We start from the raw sequence: 22,558 nt of genomic DNA on the forward strand, positions 1-22,558 counted from the left end.
GACTCTTGCTTTCATTTTCTCCATTTATACCCAATAGATTTTGCTCCAGCTTTTTACCTCTACCCTGTGTGTGTCTACCTGCCTCATGTGTGTTTCTTGCAGACAGCATATGGTAAGATTTTGTTTTCTAATCCACTCTGCTATTTTCTTACATTTTATGGGAAAGTTCATTCCATTTAAATTCAGAATTATAATTACCACCTGTGTATTCCCCAACATTTTGATTTCCTCTCCTAGTCCTGCCCTATCTTCTTTTGCTATTTCCTTCTACAACAGTGGTTTGCTTTTAATCAGTCCCCATCTTTATATTACTTCCCTTTCCAACCCTTCCTTTTTTTATTTCCCTCTTATTTTTTTAGGGTTTATTAAATTCCCTACCCCATCTTTCCATTCCTTTTGGTACTCCCTGCCCCACCCTCACCCCCCTTGAGTTTTCCTTTTCAATTTCCCTATAGGGTAAGATAGAAATCGATACCCCAATGGATCTAGATTCTCTTCCTTCTCAGAAATTATTCCACTGAGAGTAAGTTTTTAGTATTACCTATTAGCACTGTCTTCCTCTCCTTCTTATACTAATATTCTTACCCTCCCCCTCCTATGTGCCTCTTTGTATGGTAGAGATTATCCTATTTTTCTTATTCCTTCAAGTTTCTCTTGATGTCATCTTCTATTCCCCCTTTTCCTTTTTACATATTATCTTAAACCACTTCATACCCTAACCTCTACCTATGACTAATTCTTTGAACTACTATAATAATGACCAATTTCCATTTTTGAAAGTTTTGGTGTTTGTGCTTATTTGTAATCCTCTGCTGTCTCCTCTGTAGTCTGGATTTTTTCTCTATGAAAAATTATCCAGGGAAAATGCCTTTCTCTTCTTCCTTTTGGTCTTTATAGATTGTATTTCTTGGGTGGTCATTGCTTTTTTGATGTTGTTTTTTTCTTCCTTTCCCAGCCAGAAGTCTGAGTGAGAAGGGCAGGCTCTCTGTGTTTCAAGCTATGGAGTGGTTTTGGCCCTGAGGCTATTTTTCAAGTCTCCACAGTGTCTACTATGTGCCATCCCTCTGTACTCTATCTCTGTCCCCAAGTCTGCATTCCCCAGCCTCTTGGGGTCCAAAGTCTTGATGCTCTTAAGGGTAAGAATGTGGTATCCTCAGCCACCACCCCCCCCAAAAAAAACCTAGAGATTGCCCACATTTGCTCTGACTCTTGTGCTATATGTATAGTGGGGGAGGAGTGCTTAATTCTTGTTTTGGTGGTAGTAATTTTGCTCCCTTTTTAGTCTAGAAATGCCCCAAACTCTGCCTGCCTTCAATGTTGTGCCCTACAGTGGAGCACCATTGCTCATCTGGCTTTGGTTTTGTCCTTTTGAGGCATTTTATATTGGTTGGTGGAGAAGTAAGGAAGAGCCTTGCTTCTACTCTGTGACCATCTTAACCTAGAAGTCTACATTAATATTTACACAAAATGTTTCCCAAATGATAGACAACCCTGTTTCAGTGGAAGAAGGATTACATATAATTACTCAGACAATTTGAATTTAAATTTTGGCTTTGCCATATATTCCTTGTATAAAATTGGGCAAATCTTTTAATATCTCTCATTGGCAAAATAATGCATTTTATTACATGACTTTCCACTTCTAAAACTCTGATCTTGTATACACACTTAGAACAAATCTAATCTGCATTACAATTTAAAATATTTAATCATAGTTTCATGGCATACTTTTAGCTTTCTTTATCTGCCTAAATTAGCCAAAATATTTAAGCCTTATACAAACACTTCTCTGGTAATATCATGTCTCTACTTAAAAAAATTTATTGACTATAAATTGCCTCATTAATGAATCCTTTACATTTGGATTCAAGTACAATATGACTTTCAATTGTCTTGTCAGCCTTGTTATAACTTTTCTTTCTTTATTTTATTTCTCAGCCAATTCCATCATCATTTATCATTATCTCCATTACCTTTTTTATCATCCCATTTTATCTAACATGGCCTCTAATCTCTCTAGGTTCCTAATTGGATTTTTGACTCTTGAATTCCCTCTTTTCCTTCAATGTGTAACCTGGGTCTTGTCCCTTCCATGAAGCCCTTCCTCATCCTTCCAACTGAAAGTTGTCTATCCCTCCTAAAAGTAAATGAATAAAGTCAAAACAATTTTCTAGCCTCTCCTTTGCATTTGTATAATGCTTTATAGTTTCATCTGCTGCTATGCATGTCAACTACCATTATTGCTATTCCACTGCTAGGAGAATAAACAGTAAAAAATAAGGGTTAAATAAATTGAGTTGAAAATGTGTGCATTGAGTAAAATTTTTATCCTAAGGGAAAATAACTGATAGGGAAAGTTATTGACTATATCCATTTATTAGCATGTTTTATATCAGATTATTCCTACTTAAATTATGGAAGATTCTACCACTAATATATAATGGTAGTCCAAGAATTTAAATAGTGTATAATCTAGATAAGTAATGCATACTGTGAAAATATCATTTTCATGACAATCTTATATGCTCCATTTTCTGATTAGTATCATCTGATAAGAATGGTGGAAGAAAATTTTTAATATTTTTAAATTTAAAAATGGAGAAAAAAATCATTGGACCCCTTGCTATTGGAAAGTTCAACGGATATGAAAGCTTTTTTTAAGGTTTTACAATTAGAGAGAAGCTAGATATGTCATATAAAAGCCAACCATCTATGAACACTAGGTTCACAACCAGGGCTAATTTGTTGAGAAAGTAGATGGATAAAATGAAGAGTATGAAACCAGGATTAAATAAAAGCAAAACATACAAAATTTAAGATAAAAAGATTTATGTAAATTACTACATATTAAAGCCTTTCCCTAACTGCTCAGCTTAGAATTGTATATACTAGTAAAGGACCACAGAAGTCATAAAAAGAGCTGGACAGTATATTGACATTATACTGGATACAACTAACCTACAATGCTCCAAAGCATAGACCAATGACATTATAATGTAATTGGAGAATATTTAACAAAATAAATAAAGTCACAATAAAACAATGATAACATTACTTGACAGGGGGGACTCACCCAAATAGTAAGAGAAAAGGCCAAGATCTCGAACTACATCTTCTAAATCTAAATCCAATAAATATTCTTTCCTCTATTCTACATGAATTCTTCAAGTCAATTCCATACAATTTGACTCAGTTTGATAATTATTCAGTAAGGAAATGATATGGACTATGCAAGTTGCTTTAGTACAGTTATTAAAGCTTAAAATTATATGTAAAAAATCTTGTACTGAATATGATGTATTACTAAGCAATAACTGACCTCTTCGGGGGGCAAGGGGGATAACAATTCAGTGATGTGGAAAGATTGAAGAAGACATAATCTCTTTCTCCATTAAATTCAGTGTAATCAAATACGGTAAACTATACTTGGAAAATTAAAATGACTGAATCCAACTTATAGATATATAATTTAGAAAAGTTTCAAAAGCTACATAGGTTGAAATAGTTTAAAAATATTAAATTGTTCAAACAGGTTTAAAGTAATTCTAAATAATATTGCATGAATTATTGGCTACAACTCTAGTCAATGTTGAGTGATTTTTGTTCTTGGCTGAAAGGGAGGGTTCAATTGAGAGGTATTATACTGAAATAATGGTGATGTAGAAACACATGCAATGATAACATTTATTGTAGAAAATAAAACATTGTTTCATTTAATCATTTTCCTCAGAAATGAATCATTATGACTTAAATGTCTGGATAACTAAAATCTATACTTTTAAACTTAAATGTAATTGAAAATGTTTCTTTAGCCATATTTGATGTAAATATTTCAAAAGATGGATTATCCTTCCTAGCCTTCTTAAAGAGTGAAAAGAAAATAGCATTTAAACTTTTGCTCACTTATGATCATCATTTTAACATTATCAACATAAAGCTATGACTTTTTGCCCCTGCATTAAATGACTACAGACTGAAGACAACTTACTGATTTTTTTTTTTGGCCCTAACTGCCTTCACAAGACAGCTGACATTCTCAGTATTTTGGTTTCTAGAAATATCCATTCTCACCTTTATTTTCAAACTTTTGTTATTTGTGATGCTTCTAAGATATCTAGATTATCTAAGGGGAAACTAGATAACCAAGCTCTTTACACAAGTAAATTTCATTTTGAACACAATTCTAAGCACATCCTTCCAGTCTTTACATAGTTCTATGCCTGAATTATAGAGTAAAGTTCATGGACTGTTTTTCTCAGATTAACTTTTCCAATCTATTTTTATTCAATATGAGAAATGCTGAGATTGACAGAAGTCTACCTATTGAATAAGTGTATATGTGGGTTGTGAAGATTGGATTTATGCTACTATAAGATTATTCAAAGAAATTCTATCTTCATTGGATAGGGAAACACAAAATAACTTTGCTATAAAGAGATAAAATTTTGTTATATTTAATATAGAAATATCAGCATGATAAAATATTTTTCATGATCATCTAGATAATCAGAATTTTTAATTAACTTGAATGAATTCATTTGAGTAAGTAGAATTCTGAAAAGGAAAATAATAATGCTGATAATGCACACTGCAAAAAAATAACTTAAACAGTACTATTAAAACAAAGATGCATATATAAATTATTGGAGTATGTTATGAAGTCTCCCAAGAGTTGTCTTCCTGTTCATCTGCCTGATGGTTATTTCAGTGTTTAACTTCAATATACTCTTGATTCATCCCATTATACTAAATATTTCTATGTAGATCTAGTCATTAAAACTGAATCCTAATTTATAATAACACAACAACACCATGCAATTAGTTTAAGAAAAGCACGGTAATATTAAGATGCATGAAGCAACAGATGACATAAAACACAACTCTCCTTTTTTTAACATTAGCTCTCAGATTGTCTTTTCTATTGCCCAAAATGGAGGATCTGATTTCCCAATGCCCATTCCCTTCATATCCATAGGAGAGTGGAATCAGTCCCAGTGCATTTTCACAAACTCCTTTGTTTCTTAATGCAACAGAAAAATAAAAATGCACACACCAATAAAATGGTTTTAGAACAAGGCAGATTATCCCAGAACCTTTAAGCTCCATATGCTGGTTCCTTGTGTTTTTGTGCTTACACTGGCTTAGCTAGAAGAATAAATTTCTACCTGATTTCTCTGCATACTTCACAGATTTAGGGGAGGTTTCTTATCAAACTCCAGCCATAGAATGCAGTTGTGTCAGTCCATCAATTCTTCTTCATCTTCTTTCCTTGTTTCTATTTCTCTCTTTACTTTCTTCATGCTTAGTCTAGCTAATTATTCTGAACTCTGTCCCCTAACTGCTCCCTCATACACTTGGTGCCCTTCCAAAGCACTCAGATTTCATGGAAGAAAGGAAAAGATAGAAATGTACTAGAATTGTCCCACTAGAGACAGTCACTATGAAACACTATTCAAATAAACCTGAGGTTCTATCTATTCAGAATGCAAGGCTCATAACCTTTATATGAATTTTCATGCAAAATAAATTAAAATATGTTACCAGCACTGTTATTTAATTAGATATCTTTTCAAGTATCACATTTATATAGGACATTATGGCTTTGAAAATATTTTTACTCTATTACATCATGTTATCCTCACAATGATTCAGTGAAGTAGACAGTAGGTATCACTATCATCATTTAACAGATGATGAGACTGAAGCTTTAAGGGTTTAAGTGTCAGATAGGTGGATAGTGGTGATAAAATTGGGCCTGAAGTTTAAAAAAAGAGTTCTAATGCCTCCATAAATACTATATGATTCTAAGCAAGTTACTTAATCTGTGATTGATTCAGTTTTGCCATTCTGTAAAATTGGAATTAAAAAAACGCCTGCCTCCCAGTATTGTGGTAAATAAAGAGATAATCGTTATAAAGCTCTTTGGAAATCTTATAGTGCTGCATGATTATCATTAACAATAACAGCAAAAATAGTAGCAATGATCCTAAATTCATGGTAACAAAGAGAATACAGAGATCAGAACAAAGCTTTTTTTTTTTTTTCAATTTTTAGGTTAATATCCTTTCCATTTATCAAAATATCTAGATAACACCAAAATGATTTACTTAACAATTCATCTCAAACTTATACAAAATGGTGTATCTAACCTTTGAATTGTTTGACTCAAGGGTAAAAAAAAAACTAACATCCATTCAGAAAACATAAAGTTTTCAAATAGAGATAATTAAGGTCTTGGGCTTCTTGTTTGCAAAATTCTTATGCTGTGCTTATTTCTTCATTAAAATGTCTTGCACAACACAGGGCCAAGATGATGTAGTAGAAGCAGGGAAAATTCTAGAATTCTCTCCAACCAAACATAAAAAAATGCTTCAAAACAAATATAGGAGTGACAGAACCAACAAGGAAACAGAGTGAAGTGACTCTCCTGCTCTCCTGCAGAAAACTACTTGAAAAGTAGTCAAAGAGGTTCTGGATCACTGAACTGACCGCCTTTAGCAAGGCCCCACCTAGAAGTATTAGTGCAGGCCAACAGCAAGGCCCCACCCCTACATCTATAGCTCCATATTCTGAATATAGGTCCTGGTCAAAATTGAGACCATGAGACCTTGCCTAAGCCAACAGTAATGCAACTCAATGCCCACCTCTTAAAGTTCTAAGCACTGATGCAAGCCTATGGTGAAGTCCCAAGCCATAGCTTAGTGTGCTCCACCATGTATCTACCTTTTACAGGCTCATAAAGAGGTTCTGGGCCCTTGCCCAAGCCCAAACCAGGGCCCCAAACCCCAACCCAGGGAAGTTGGCAAGCTGCCTATTATGTGCAAGATCACAGGAAGGAGCCCTCACCTGAAGCCTGTGGTGAGGATCTAAATCTCAGATCAAGGCAGTCTGTACACCCAGAACCCCTACCAAAGACTAGGTGACAATCTCTAGGGCAGCACTGGTGAAGTTTTGGCACCCAAGCTGAGCCAGCACTGGGGGACTGCCCCATTTCCCCTCTTCCCACCTTCCAAAGACATTTTATATGCCTCATCCAAGTGAGCACTTCTTCCCTCCACTCTCTGGGGTCATGGGGGGATGGGGTTCACAGGCAGATTAAAGGTGCAGTTTGGGCACCTGAACTTGAAAACCTTCATCAATATTCCCTAGAGCAAGGCAGTCCACAGTGTATCTGACCTATTCAAGACTACAAGAGGCCCAAATCCCCTGTCCAAGCGTAATGTTAAAACCCTGAGCCCCAACACAAGGTACCTTACAGTGCTCTGAGGTCTGCAAGCCATCAGTATTCCCAGGGGTTGGTTGAATCAGCAGTGGAAGTTGAATTTCAGAGCTCCCATCCTACAGGCCATAACACCTCCTTAGAAGAAAAGAAACTTGAAGAAACCCAGAAATAGAGCTAAGGGTAGCAGCAAGGAAAAACTGAAGTGAGTGCCTTTTCTACCCTAAAAACAGAGTTCACCTTTAAAATAAAAGTAAAAAGACAGAAAAAAAAGGCTGGGGGAAAAATTAAAAAAAAAAACTAAACATAAAAAATTGTATGTAGAAAAATAACAAACCACGGCCTCAGAAAAAGAAAGTGAGGGGGTGTCTGGGTGGCTTAAGTGAATTGAAAGTCAGACCCAGAGTCAGGAGGTCCTGGGTTCAAATATGGATTCAGACACTTCCTAGCTGTGTGACCCTGGGCAAGTCACTTAACCCCCATTGCCTAGCCCTTACCACCTTTCTGCCTTAGAACCAATACCCAGTATTGATTCTAAGATGGAAGGTAAGGGTTATAAATTTAAAAAGAAAGTGAAAGTAAAAGAGTTATAAGTAAAATTTCGAGGAAAAATATTAATTGATGTTAAATTCAGGAATGACTCAAAAAGGATTTTAAAAATTACTTAAGAGAGGTAGATGAAAAACTGGGATGAGTAATGAAAGTAATACAAGAGGAAAATAACAGGTTAAAAAGCAGATTTGGCCAAATGAAAAAAAAATCTCATGAAAGAAAAATATTCTTTAAAAATTAAAATTCTGCAAATAGAAGCTAATAACTTCATAAGACATCATGAAACAATAAAACAAAATCCAAATTATGAAAAAATAGAATTTGAACTGGATGTGAAAAGAGAGGTTAAAAGGTTTGGACAAGGAAGTACTCACTCTCTGTCCCTGGTGTCTCTCCAGGGGAGAGGATGCTTAAGGTCACTCTGGGTGTACCACATCAGAGCTAGATTAGACTATTTTACTCTTATCTTTCTACCTATTTCTCGTCTTTTATCTATCCTAGTGATTCTAAAAAGCTTTATTAAATTATAAGGATCAAAGTCCTAATTTTACTATTATAGGCTAGAAATATTATATCCAGAGGGCAAAAAGAAAAAAAAAGAACTATCATTAAAAGTCAGAAACACTTACCCAGAATAGCAAAACTAATATTTATTTTTCAGGGAGGAAAAGGGTCACTTAATAGAATAAAAGATGTATAAGCATTCCTGTTGATAATACCATATATAAACCAAAAAATTAGATGAAGATTCAAGAGAAGCAGAAGGTAAATAAGAAATAAATTTTAAGTGATTAAGTAAGGTCAAACTTTTTATTCTTATGTGGAAACATGATATTTGTAATTCATTTTTTTCAGTATTAGATAAATTAGAAGTATTATACATAGTCAGACAATATGGAAGAAAGCTGATTAGGAAGACATGATATTAAAAAAAATGAGAGAAAAAGAGGATTGCATTGGATGAAAAGGGAAATAAAAGGTGGAATGAGGTAAATTATCTCACCTAAAGAGGCATGAAAAATTATTACATTTGCAGTTTGGGGGAGGGTAGCGATGGAAAATGCTTAAACATTATTTCACTGGAATTGGCTCATAGAGGAAATATCAACCATACTCATTTATTTATAGAATATTATCTTACCCTATTGAGAAGTATGAGGTGAATAAGACAAGGAGGGGAGTTGATAGAAGTGATGGGAAAGTAGAGTGGTGATTGAAAGCAAAAGCCTTGTGAGGAAGGATAGAGAGAAAAGTAGAGTGAGAGCAAGGTCAAAAGAGGAAAATAACATGAAGGGCATAACATGGTTGGTAATCATAACTGAACGTGAACATGATGAACTCCCTCATAAAAAGGAAATTCATATCAGAGTGGATAAAGAAAAAACAAAATCCTATAATATGTAGTTTACAAGAAACACATTAGTGGCAAGGTGATACACAGAGAGTAAGGTAAGGGGGCCAAAGTAGAATTTATTGTGTATTATCTGAAGTAAAAATAAATGTTGACAGAAAGTCCTGGGTTCAACTCTGGCCTCAGGCACATCCTAGCTATGTGACCCTGGGCAAGTCAATTAATCCCCAATGGTTAGCCCTTACCTTTCTTCTGTCTCAGAAATGCATGTTATTGATTCTAAGACAGAAGGAAAGGGCTTTTTTTCTTAAGTAGAAATAACAATCATGTACTCAAACAAAAATAAATCTAAATAAAAAAGATAAGGAATAAAATTACATCTTAAAAAAATAAACTTTTCAAAATGAAGCAATATCAGTAATAATCATATGTGTATCAAATGACATAATCTCCAAATTGTAAAGGAGAAATTAAATGAGCTTCAGGAAAATATTCAGTATATTAGAGAGGGACCTTGACTTTCCTTTTCAGATATACATAAATCAAACCAAAAAACAAACACTAAAGAATTGAAAAAAGTAAATAAAATTTTTGAAAAGTTAGAATTAGCAAATATCTGGAGAAAAATTTATTGGGGAGTGAAAAGAACATACCTTCTTTACAGCATTACATGGCACATACACAAAAATTTTCCATCTATTGATACATAAAAGTTTCCCAAACAAATGCAGAAAAGCAAAAAATAACAAATGCATAATTTTCAGACCATAATGCAATAAAAAGATTGTCAATAAAGGTCAATGGAAAGAAAAGTTAAAAAATTAATTTCAATAATCTAATTCTAAAAAAGGGGCAGGTCAAAGCACAAATTATAGAAATAGTCATTAATTTCATTAAGGAGAATAGGGAGTAGATAACATATCAAAATTTATGGGATACAGCCAAACCAGTACTTAGAAGAAATTTATATCTCTAAATATTTATATCAACAAAGTAGAAAAAGAAAAATCAATGAATTGGGCATGCAACTAAAAGACAATAGAAAAAGAACAAATTAAAAATACTCAAGTTTTGATTGAAAATTCTAAAAAGTAAAGGAGAAATTTTTAAAAATTGAAGGTAAGAGAACCTTTGAACTAAAAAACAACAAATAGGAATTGGTTTAATGATGAGAATAATAAATAAACTAGGTAGAACATTGGTTACTATGATTTTTAAAAAGTAAATGTAATAATTAAAATGGTCGAGGCCATAAACTGTAGTGATTAAAATAGTGGAAGACTGAAATTGTAGTAGATATAAGAGTGGATGAGTAAATTGTGACCTCAGAAAATATGTTTTCATTACAATGTCTTGTTTTTAAATCAATATATAAGGTGGTCACCAGGGAAAAATTCCCAGTTATGAAATATACCCAAGTCAAGTGGGTTTTATAGAGATTTTAATTAATACAAATGTGGAATTGAAGAAAAGGAGAGATTGAGAGAAAAGGGGAATAATGAGAAAAGGATAGGCTGGCCCAGGGCAGCCCTGGCCAACCCAGGACTAAGCACTAAAAGAAAGATCAGTCAGTCCTTAATCACTCACTACAAGATCTGTCAAGGCAGGGTTCAAGTGACACCAGGACAGCTTCATCTCAGCTGCCTCTACCAGCTCAATCCTGAATCTGAATCTGAATCAGAATGTCCTTGAGCTCCTATCTGAGCTCCTATTTAAAAGGCATTTTCTCCTATGTCACCTCCCCTAAATTCTTACATCTACCAATCACAGTAAACGTTTTTCAAAGGACAGACCATTCTTAGTTCACACCTAAGAAGGCTTTTCTTTTGAGTAATTCACACCTGAGTAGACTAGAATCTCTGAGTAAGTTCTCATCTCTTTGCTCCTTGTAAGTTCACAAGTTGCTTGACCTTTATAGGTACTTAGCACCCTTTTGTATTAGTCCTAAAATAGGCATAGCTTAAGAACTTTTTTTTCCTACTATAAGTATGGATTTAAGTACTTTCATTGTTCAGCAAAAAGTTTACAACTTTATCTTCCCCTAAGGCATGCTTAAGTATGGCGAAGTAGAGTTCTCACATTCCTGATCTAAGTAGAGTTCTCACATTCCTGATCTAAGTTACTTCATTGTTAAAGTGGGGAATGGTCTTAACCCAACCTTATGAAGTAGGGTCTGGGAATTTTTTAAGGTTTACAATCCTAACCTTATGAAGTAGGGTCTGGGAATTTTTAAGGTTCATATAAAGAAGAAAATAAAATAACCAACATTAAAAATGAAATTGGTGAATTTACCATCAAACAAGAGGAAATTAAAGCAATAATAAGGAGCTATTTTGTCCAATTATATGACAATGAATCTGATGATCTAAGATCTAAGGATAAATGCTTTCAATAAACTGCCCAGATTATCAAAAGAGGAAATAGAATACTCAAATGATTCCATCTGAAAAAAAAATGAAAAAGCTATCAATGAATTCCCTAAAAATAATTCCTATGGCTATATGGATTCATAAGAGAATTCTATCAAATATGTAAAGAATAATGATCCTAATAATACTTATAAATTATGTGGGGAAGTGGGCAAAGAAGGAATTCTACCAAATTATTTTCATGACAAAAATTTGGCACTGTTATCTAAGACAAGTAGGGCAAAGATAGAAAGAAAATTATAGGCCAATTTCACTAATGAATATTGAGACAAACATTTTCAATAAAATACTAGCAAGGAGACTACAGCATCATATTACAAGAATCATGCATTATGACCAGCTTGTATTTATACCAAAAATGTAAGACATTTAATATTAGGAAGACAACCAATATAATTGACTATATCAATAACCCAAACCAAAAGGAATCATATAATTATCTCAAAAGATGCAGAAAAAGTCTTTGACAAAATACAATACCCATTTCTATTAAGAACACTAGAAATCCCAGATATCAATGGTTCCTTAAAATGAAAAGTAATATCTATATAAAGCCATTAGCAAGTATTACTGGGAATGGGCATAAGCTGGAAGTCTTCCAAATAAGATCAGTGGTAGACAAGGATATCCATTATTACCACTATTATTCGATATTATACTAGAAGTGCTATCATTAGCAAAAAGAGAAAAAGAAATTGAAGGAATTAAAGTAGGCAAGAAGGAAACTAAACTATCGCTCATTGTAGATGATATAAATATACTTAAATATCATAAAGAATCAACTAGAACACTAGTTGAAATAATTGATGACATTAACAAAATTGCAGGATACAAAATAAACCCTCATAAATTATTAGCTTTTCTATATATTACCAACAAAGTTGAGCAGCAAGAGATAGAAATATTTAATTTAAAATAATTATTTACAATATAAAATACCTAGCAATCTACTTGCTAAGAGAACCCAGGAATTAAATGAGCATAATTACAAAACACTTCACACAAATAAAGTTATATCTGAACAATTGGAAAATAATAATTTCTCATGAGTGGGATGAATGACTGTAATAAAAATGACAATTGTATTTAAATGAATTCACTTTTACAATGTCAGGCCAAACTACCAAAATTATTGTATAGAGTTAGAATAAAAATAATAAAATGTATATGAAAGAACAAAAGGTAAAAAAAATGAAGAGAATTAATGGGGAAAATGTGAGAGAAAATAATCTAGCATTACTAGATCTCAAGTTTTACTATATATTGTTAATCATCAAAACAGGATAGTACTGGCTAAGAAATAGAAATGTGGATCAATGGAATAAATCAAATAAACCCTTCATAGGCATAAATGACCTTAATAACTTGGTGTTTAACTAACTGAAAGGCCTTAGCTTTGGGGATAAGAACTCACTATTAACAAAACCTGCTGAGAAAACTGGAAAACAATATGGCAGAGATTAGACATGGACCAATATCTCATACCCTATGCCAAAATAAGGTCAAAATGAACATATGCTCATGATGCAATATTTATAATAGGATAATATAGTTTACCTGGAAGATTTTTAGATGAATTTATAATGAAATAAGAAGTAGAAGATAATACAAGACATAAAATATATAATTTTGATTATATAAAATGAAAAAATTATTTTTACAAACAAAATCAATGAAACTGATTAGAAGGGCTACAACAAGCTGAGGCAACTATTTTTTATGAAAAATTTTTCTGATAAATGTCTAAGTTTTCAAATTTATAATGAGAATAAAAGTAATTCCCCAGTTTATGTGGGCAAAGAATGTAAACAACCAATTTTCAGATGAAGAAATCAAACCTATCAAAAACCATTAGGTGAAAAATATTCTAAATCACTCTTGATTAAAGAAATTCAAATTAAAACAACTTTGAGATACTACCTAATGACTATCAGATTGGCCAGTATGAGAGTAAAAGAAAGTGGTTTGACAGGATGTGACAAAATTGGGACACTCATGCATTTCTTGCAGTGTTGGGAACTGATCTAACCATTCTGAAAAGCAATTAAAACTATGACTAAAGGTCTATAGAACTGTTTATTCCCTTTAATCTGGTAATAACCTTACTAGACTCTATATGAAAGACATCATAAAAAAGAGGAAATGGTCTACTTGTATAAAAAAAAATTTATAGCAGCTCTTTTTGTGGTGGCAAAGAATTAGAAATTGAGGAGATATTCATGACTGAACAAATTGTGGTATGTGATGGTGATAGAATACTATTATACTTTTAAAAGATGATGAGCAGGATGATTTCAGAAAGAATTGGAAAGACCTATATGATCTAATGAAGAATGAAATAAGAAGTGGGAGAAAATTGTACACATGAACAGCAATATTGCATAATGATCAACTGTGAAAGGCTTATCTACTCTGAATAATGCTATGATCTGAAACAATTCTGAAAGCCTTATGACAAAGAATACTATCAACCTCTAGAGAAAGAACTGTTGTAGTCAAATGAAGATCAAAGCATACTTTTTCATATTCATTTACTTATGGTTGTATTTTGGGGTTTGGGTTTTATATGAGTATTCTATTACAATAATGACCTTTTAGAAAGCATGTTTTGCATGTGTAAGGATAATTTAGGGTCGTGACCTAATCTAAATTTAATTTTTGGTCACCAGGGGATATCCCAAATAAAATACCCAAGTCAGTTTGGAAATCTATGGTGGTTTAATCAATATAGAGGGAAGAACTCAAGGACAAGAGAGAGAGAAAGGATATAGGATTTCACCTGCCTGGCCTGTGCCAGGGGGATTTCAAAGTCCTCCACCACCAGGTTTCTGAAGAAGATTAGAGTCTTCTAAGTGGATTGTGTTTGAAAGGCAAAGAAGGAAAATCAGCCTAAACTCCAAGAGAGCTCAGAGAAAACACCTCACCTGAAGTAGGTTATTAGACTTCCTTCAGTATGATATCAAGGGAAACTCACCGCTAATCTGGACAATAGCTTCCACCTCACCAAGATGCCAAGATGCGCAGCAAGCTGCCAATCAGCCACCTCTCCACTGCCAAAGAGGATGGAGAAAGGAAGTGACGCAAAATTTATAGACAGTTTTACATCACTTTCCTGCGTCTCACCTGTACCAATGGTAGTTTAAAATTGTCTTAGGACAGCCCTGGGGTCTGTCAGCTGTTTTTGTCTATCACAGGCCTTCCTCCTAAATACTTAATCCTTAAGTATGGGTGTAGACATTCCTGATTTTGTTAGACTAAGTAGGGTGGAGTAATCTAAAGTTCTCACATGATAATACATATATAATACAGATCAAATTACTTACTGTCTTTGGGGGGGAAAGAGGGAGAGATACAATTTAGATTTTATTATTTCAGAAAACATGCAGAAAATTGTTATTACATATAATTGGAAAATAATGTTTTGTCGAATAAAAAATAATAAAATAATAAAAATCACCCACATTCAAAGCTAAAAAATATCTTGGGCAAAATGTTTATTTGAATGAAAAATGATTTATATCTTAACTAACTCCATATTATCTTGCTGTGATAGACTCTACTTGTCCCCATGTATCATCTGTTATTTTTTTTTATTCCAAAAGAAATAAAGAGAATTCCCCCCCAAAGGGTCTCTAATTGTGTTTTTAAATAAATAAAATTTATAAATTTCCTTACTATTCTATTTTGTCTTTGGAGTTATGGTTAGATTTGGTTTTCTGACTCTCCTCTACTGGCCCACCATCAACATTTGTATAAGATCCTTCTATTCAGGCAAAATCTTTTATTGTTTTAAGAAGAAAATATGCAGACATAAACTCTATATGGAAAAAAAAAAGAATGAGATTATGGACAAAGTTATGGTCTTCATTTGAGGGCAAAAATAATCTCCTAAGATTTGGGGGGAGGATATAGTAGATTATCTTCTGATTCTTTAATGAATTCCTAATACAAAACACTTTTCAGGATAGATTTGTTCTTCAGACTTCAGCAAGTCAAGGTTAAAGTGATTTTTCAAAACAAAAGTACTTCCAACATTCTTTCACTCAAGATTTAAACCAATTAATATAAAATATGCTCATGTAATATTATTTAGGTAAGTCTAAAATAATTTTAAAATGCTTATCTTCCCTATCCTCCTCTAGCCTAGCCTCTCTCTAAAGTCTTATGTTGATGGGCATATATGCTTTAAAAAAGCTAACATATCTACATAGGTCCTTCTAAAGTCTTATATGGAAAACAATTTTATTATAAATTCACTTCTTGGCAAATTAGCTTTTAATATGAATGTCATGAAATTTGAGGCAATTTCTTGTTTTCAATATTCAGTGGAACTCCAAGGGCTCATTTTTCTTCTACTGTCTTGTATAAATTGTGTTATAACTTCATTGGGATATTATGAAGATATTTTATTTTATATTATTGATAATTCTAATCTAATTATTTCTCCTAGATCTAATTCCTTATACTTAAAATGATAATAGCCAAACAATTCTTGGATTAAATTAATAAATTCAATTTTAATATTTCATTGACTTTGTAGAGGGAGTCAAGATGGTGGCTTAGTAGCTGCAAAAGCCGAAAACACTCTAATAATCCTTCCAAACTGATATTTAGAAAGTGCATCAAAACAACAGTAGTCAAAGAAGGACAGAATGGAGGGCTCTTCCTTTGAACAGAACTTGAGGAAAAGGCAGAGAGAGTTGATTTTTACAGGAAAAGGGGAAAACAGAAGCAAAACTTCACACAGAGGAGACCTAGCCAACCATTTTTCCACTTCCTCCCACCTACCAGGCCAGATTCCAAACGTGGGCATAAGCCAACTTCAGGATCGATCCCCTGACAAAGGCTACACCAAAAAAAGAGCAGCTCAGACTTTGTAAAATCATAAGTGTGTGTGTGTGTGTGTGTGTGTGTGTGTGTGTGTATGTGTGTGTGTGTGGGGGGGGGGTTCTAGATTTAAAGCCAGAGGATCTTGGTTTGAAATATAACTCCACCACTTAGTATCTCTGAGATTTGATCAAATAGTTTGATTTAAAGGGGCCTCAATTTCCTAATCTGTAAAATGGGGGAATTAGACAAGATTACCTTCAAATTCATTTCTTACTATGCATATATAAAACTATGAGTTTCCAATGATGAACTCATCATTCAAATTATGTAAAATATATCAATTCATTCACAAAAATCTTAGCATTTATTTGTTCACACATATAATGATCTATATACTTGACAAATTTTCTTATGTCAAGAAAGACAAGATTTTAAAATTTATCTGGATGCTTTCCTATTTATATTTTCTATAAGATATTAGCTATAGTCTCATATTTAAATATTAATCAAATTTTTGCTGAAATCAATTACAACATTCATGAGTATTTTGATACAGCATGATACATTAAGAAAAAGGCAAATAAAATTTAAGGACAACTCATAATTTACCAAAGTTATCAAATTGAATTCTTATTCTAAGGTTAAAAATGAGAAGATTGTTGAAAAAAACATGGTATTAAGAAGAATTTATTTTTAAAGAGCATGAACCTATTTTGCTTATTACATGTCAGATAAAAAACATAATTTATAATAATAATAAGAAGAAAATAACATAAAAAATCTAAGCCCAGACAGAAGGGAGTAATTTTCTCTGAGAATGGTTAGTAGTTACTGAGGAAGCACTAAACCACCTGGGAGAAATTGTTAACATGATGAATAATTGATAAAGAGAAGAATAAAATGTTTAGTAAGCAAAAAAGAGATTTATAAAGACAGATTATTTTTTATTCTCAACATGGATTTATGCTCCATTGTAACAGTTTTCTATCAACTCCCTCCATTTAGATTGGTTTTATTGTATTTATAGTGATGGTAATCATTTATCATGTAATATATAGTTGAGCTGAGTTCTCTGCCAGTATAATTGCAGCAGTTAAAGAAGTAAGATTTCTACCTGTTGGTGAGGAGGAACCCTAGTGAGGAAGAGCTGGAATTCCAATAAAATAACCACAGGATATTTTTTGTTAAATCATAAAACCTCTGAGTCCTATTGTGTTCTTTTGTAATTCAAATGTTACTGAGTCATATTTTTGGATCTAAGGGATGACAAAAGTAAACAAAAATTCCTTAGAAATATAGGTAATTAACAGATTTTTTTCTATAAGTTGCTGCTTATACAAAGCATGAGTAGTTCTCTTTCTAGAATTTGTGCAGCTTGCATTTCTCATTTTAGAATTTCATTTACTCTATATTTAGACATTTTCAAACTACATCATATTCTTAAACTTTCCACTTGTAACATTTCCTTCAGTGTCTTGAGACTTATATCCTAGAAGAAACCAATTTGAACTGTGAAAATCTTCATTTCCAATGGGAATTTTATTTTTAGATTTTCACTCTCCCTCCATCTGCCTTTGAGCAATTTTCTGTGCTTCAAGCATGAGCAAGCAATATTAATCCAATTTCTAGTTTCTGTGAAGCACATTATGTTAGATCATATGCACCTCAGTGCTTCTTAGGAACTATGTGTTTATTTAACTGTTTCACTGTCAAGCTCTATCCACTAGAATCGAATAAATTCAGCAAACCATGTGAAACTAATGTCAAGATAATTTATTTTGATGTTGTTTTATTTTAGATAATTCAGATAAGGAAAGGAATTTTCTTAAGAGGAGAGTCTACTGAAACACTTTTAGATATAGAATTTAGTGGGTATATAGTTGAAGACAAAAAAGTATAAGCAATACCAACTCTCAAAACAAAGAAACAAAAAGCATACAGTTATAGTTCCAGGTTACTTAGATGATATAAAATACACTAAAATTTTCTCAATTTTAAAGGGTATGTGTAACATCTGCAAATTCATTGATGACTAACCTCCAGAATGGTCTCATATTTTTGCCTATCAATTTTTCAGCAGTAAATGAGTTTTCTGAGAGATCACTGAACTACATAGACTTTAAGTGAACTGTCCAGTGTCACTTGGTTAGTTAAATGGCAGAGAAACAATCTAAAACAAGTATTCCTGATTCCACATCCATGATGCTATTCATTATGCAAATGTCCTAAATTTTTCTTCTTTATCATCATTATCAACATCATTAATCATAAGTCTTTACATGAAAATTTTGCTTTATTATATTGAAGAAATACTAAATTGAACATTTGCATTGGGATAGATATTGCAAGAAAATATGATGAGGTTCTTTTCTACTTGCCACAGAAATAGAAAATGAAAAATCAAATATTGAATTTATTTTCACATCTTGTTAATGAAAAAAGCTTGTTGACCAAAGCAGGAATTTTTCACTGTATTGTATACCACCTCTGTATTATGAAGGGTTAAAAATTTTGGGTAGGAGTTTGATAAAATTTACAGAGAGCAGCTTGGTGAAACATGAACACATTTATTCTGAGGAGGAGTTTGGATAGGAAATAGGAGGGAGGAAGGTGAGATGGTTTCCCTAATATCTTACAACTATGCCTACAATCAAAATCCTATACTAAAATTCTAAGAAACCCTAACTTTTAACTGTCTTCTTGGGCAGGATCTTCTTGCCTGGCAAAGCAGGTCTATCTTACACTATTCCTATCTGGAAATATATTTCCTATCTATCTACTTACACTAATCAATGACCATTAATCATCAAACCACCTCTTTAAAGTAGTTTCTCTACTGTCAGTTGTAAAACTGCCTGTCACAGAGACAGACAGTGCTCTTTCTTCCTCAAATTTCTGAGGAGAAAAACCCCCAGAGACAGACTCCTTCTCAAATGAGTATCTCAGTTCAATCTCAAAAGATAACTGCCAATTGCTCTTGATTGAGATAGACTGACACAGAACCCCTGCTCTGTAGGAAACCAGAGCAAAGGAGCCCTTTCTCTTAACTGACTATTTCTTTTATAGTCGGCCTCTTAAAAGGACAAAGGGTCAATCTGTCGGTTACTGCCTCTTAAAAGAGCCAGAGGGAGTCCCCCCTTCCCCTGCCCCCTTGGAGCAGAAGGTTGTAAGAGAAGCTGCCCGGCCCCCACTCCGAGATGGGGGGTAGGTCCGCCCCCCTCCCCTTGCTGCTGCCTCTTCCCAGCTCTGCTGTCACCTGCAGAGGAGACCTAGCCTGACGCAGCGGTCTCCTAAGGAGGAGAAGAGCCTAGCCCTCCAGGGGCAGCCTGGTCCTGCCAGCAGAGCCCACCGGCAGCCCGACCTGGAGGTAGAAGTGGCGGCGGCTGCTGCAGCAAGGGAAACAAGAGAAAATGAGCTGCACAATTGAAAAAGCTCTTGCAGCTGCTAAAGGACTTGTTGAACGATTAATAGACCATGGTAATGCAGCAGAATCTCTGAACAAACTATGACTCTCAACAAGGGAGTGGAAGCAATGAAACAGTATCAAGAAGAAATCCAAGAACTTAATGAGGTTACAAGACACCGACCACGATCTACATTAGTTATGGGAATTCAGCAAGAAAACAGGCAAATCAGAGAATTGCAGCAAGAAAATAATTACACACATCGCTTGAGAAACACCAATCTGCTTTAGAACTCAGAATGAGCAAGTGCCAAAAGCAAATGTTTAGGTTCTTAAGGACCAGCAAAAAAGGATGACGCAGGTATTATAATGAAGTTAAAGGAGCAACAGTCCAAGATTGACATGGTACACCGTCATCACAGCCCTGAAGGAATCTTCTTGGTGCACCTCGACACCTCCTTGAAGCAACTCTACACGGACTGGAGAGAAGGCACTTGGAAGCCAATCTGAATCATTACAAGTACATGTGGACCAGATTACTGAAAGGGCTGCAGTAATGAGGAAAGCTTTTGAAATTGATGAGCAGCAAGGTTGTAAGGAGCAGGAACGAATTTTTCAACTTGAACAAGAAAACAAAGGCTTGAGGGAAATCCTCCAAATAACTTGAGAATCATTCCTGAGCCTCAAGAAAGATGATGCATCAGAGAGTACATCGTTGTAACCAACCGTGATTTGAGCCTGAGAAAGAGCTGAAGAGCCTTGGGAAATCACCGAGCTTCTATTGCACAGCTCCTAATAAGGAACCAGGGCTTACTTCGAAAGTTGCTAATGAATTGAGCACCAGAAAAATTATAATCTTAAATCAGACCTTCATTTCATTCTTTTTGTGTTATGTATAATACACTGGCAAATGACATTTTAAAAAAATACTAGTGGAAGATCAATATTTGGTTTTTATTGACTTTATTCCTATTAAACTTTGTACTGGGATAGTGGAAACTTCAAGCCATTGCTGTTAGGTAAACAAATAAAAGTTCTCGTATATGGAAACTACTGATTATACCAGAGCCCCCTGCAATGCTGCTATAGTTCTTTAATATTTTTATCCAAATATTGAATATGCCTAAGTAAAACTCTACATAGAGATTATACCATTTTTTAAAAATCCACATTTCTTAGACTTACAACAACAAAAAAAGGAAATGTGTCCATTCCTAATTTGAACTCTATTTGATAAGAAGGCTTGCAAATGATTATTATAGTTTACATTTAGTGGGCCTCACTTTACATTTCTTAAGAAATGCCTTTTGAATATGTCAGATCATTTTAAAAACTAATAATCTTTTGTTTTTGTGGCATAGGCTATGTTTTTTCTTCAAGCCTAGATGCTAAAGAGGTATTTTTGTTTTTGCCAACATGCCATAGTTAATAAAGACATTTTGGGATAATAACTGTCCATAATTTACTGAACGTAAAGAAATGTAGAAACTATCTTTTCAGTGATGAAAAAGAAAGCTATCCTACTTTCTGAGAAAGAAAACCATGCTGACAAAAATTATTCAATAGGTTAAACTACTACTTTGGGAGTGAAGGTTGAGGTTTGGATTCCTGAATAAATATTAATTTGGTCAGGTTTGTTTTCTGATTGATTTTAGGAATATTAACCTATCTTACCCAACTGTCCCAGTTGGAAGGCTTAATATGGCAAACTAGGAATAGAGAGATTTGAAGTGGGCAAAAAAAACAATATTTATTTTAGCCTTGTTAATAGTAAACATGAGTTTTTCACCTGATTTATAGAAGGCACCTTTATTCCTTATAAAGGCTGTTTTTCTTGTTTTAACAACAGAAGCAAAAAAAAAACCTATTATAATGGGTCTCTCTGATTCTGCCCCTGAGCTCATCTGTTCCTAGTAACTTTCAGATTTTTATGGCCATTATACAAAAACAGATATTTGAGGGTAGTTCATTTTCATGGATTTTATAAAACCACGAGTTGTTTGTTACTACCACCATGTGAAATTTCAAAAAAGACAACTAAGTAAAGATGTATTTGAAGTTTGGGCCATTATTTTAATAGCCAATAAAGTAGAAACTAAGCTTTCTTAAATTCTCAGAGATTATAAATTTCATATAAATCATCTGTTGAAATACTGCTCTTATAGCAGAATCTGTTGGTGTGCAGAGACTCATATTATTGCCAAGAGTTAAAAGCAAAATCTCAAACTTCCCAAACATTGGGTGTATTTTATTTAAAATAAATTAAATTTTATTCCAGAGGCCTTAGTGAAGTTTTTTTTATATAAAATAGGTATTTTTTTTTCCTTAAAATTGTTTGGTAACTGTCTTCTGTCTTATTAAGAAGCAGTACTTGGTGGCAGATTTTCTAAACAATTTTGTTTTTATCCCAATTAACTTAAAGAAATTAAATAAGTTGCACTATTAAGATTTAGTATGTGGCACTCTTGAGGCAGCTATTATTAAAAAAATAAAGCTTGATGAGTATTTTTGTAAATAAAATTGTGGTTTAATTTATCTCTTGAACCATCATAGATATATTGTGTTTTTCTGAGATTTAATGTAGGGTTTTACAGTTTCATTTTGCATAGTAAGTTTTCATCACACATCCATTATTTTTGTAATCCAAAAGTTTGAAATGTGTATTTGGAGTGTGTAATGTTTATTAATTTTGTCAATAAAAACGATTGATAAAATTAAAAAAAAAAGAGCCAGAGGGAGAATTTAAGAAACTCCCAATCTGTCTGTTATTGCTT

At 33.4% G+C, this 22,558-nt stretch overlaps 1 pseudogene; it reads left to right on the forward strand.

Annotated features, from left to right (window-relative positions):
- The first annotated feature begins 19,791 nt into the window (after positions 1 to 19,791).
- On the forward strand, positions 19,792 to 20,537 carry LOC100020157 (FGFR1 oncogene partner 2-like; annotated as a pseudogene).
- Positions 20,538 to 22,558: the final 2,021 nt, after the last annotated feature.

Source organism: Monodelphis domestica, chromosome 8 (assembly GCF_027887165.1).
Source record: "Monodelphis domestica isolate mMonDom1 chromosome 8, mMonDom1.pri, whole genome shotgun sequence".
NCBI classification, from domain to species: Eukaryota; Metazoa; Chordata; class Mammalia; order Didelphimorphia; family Didelphidae; genus Monodelphis; species Monodelphis domestica.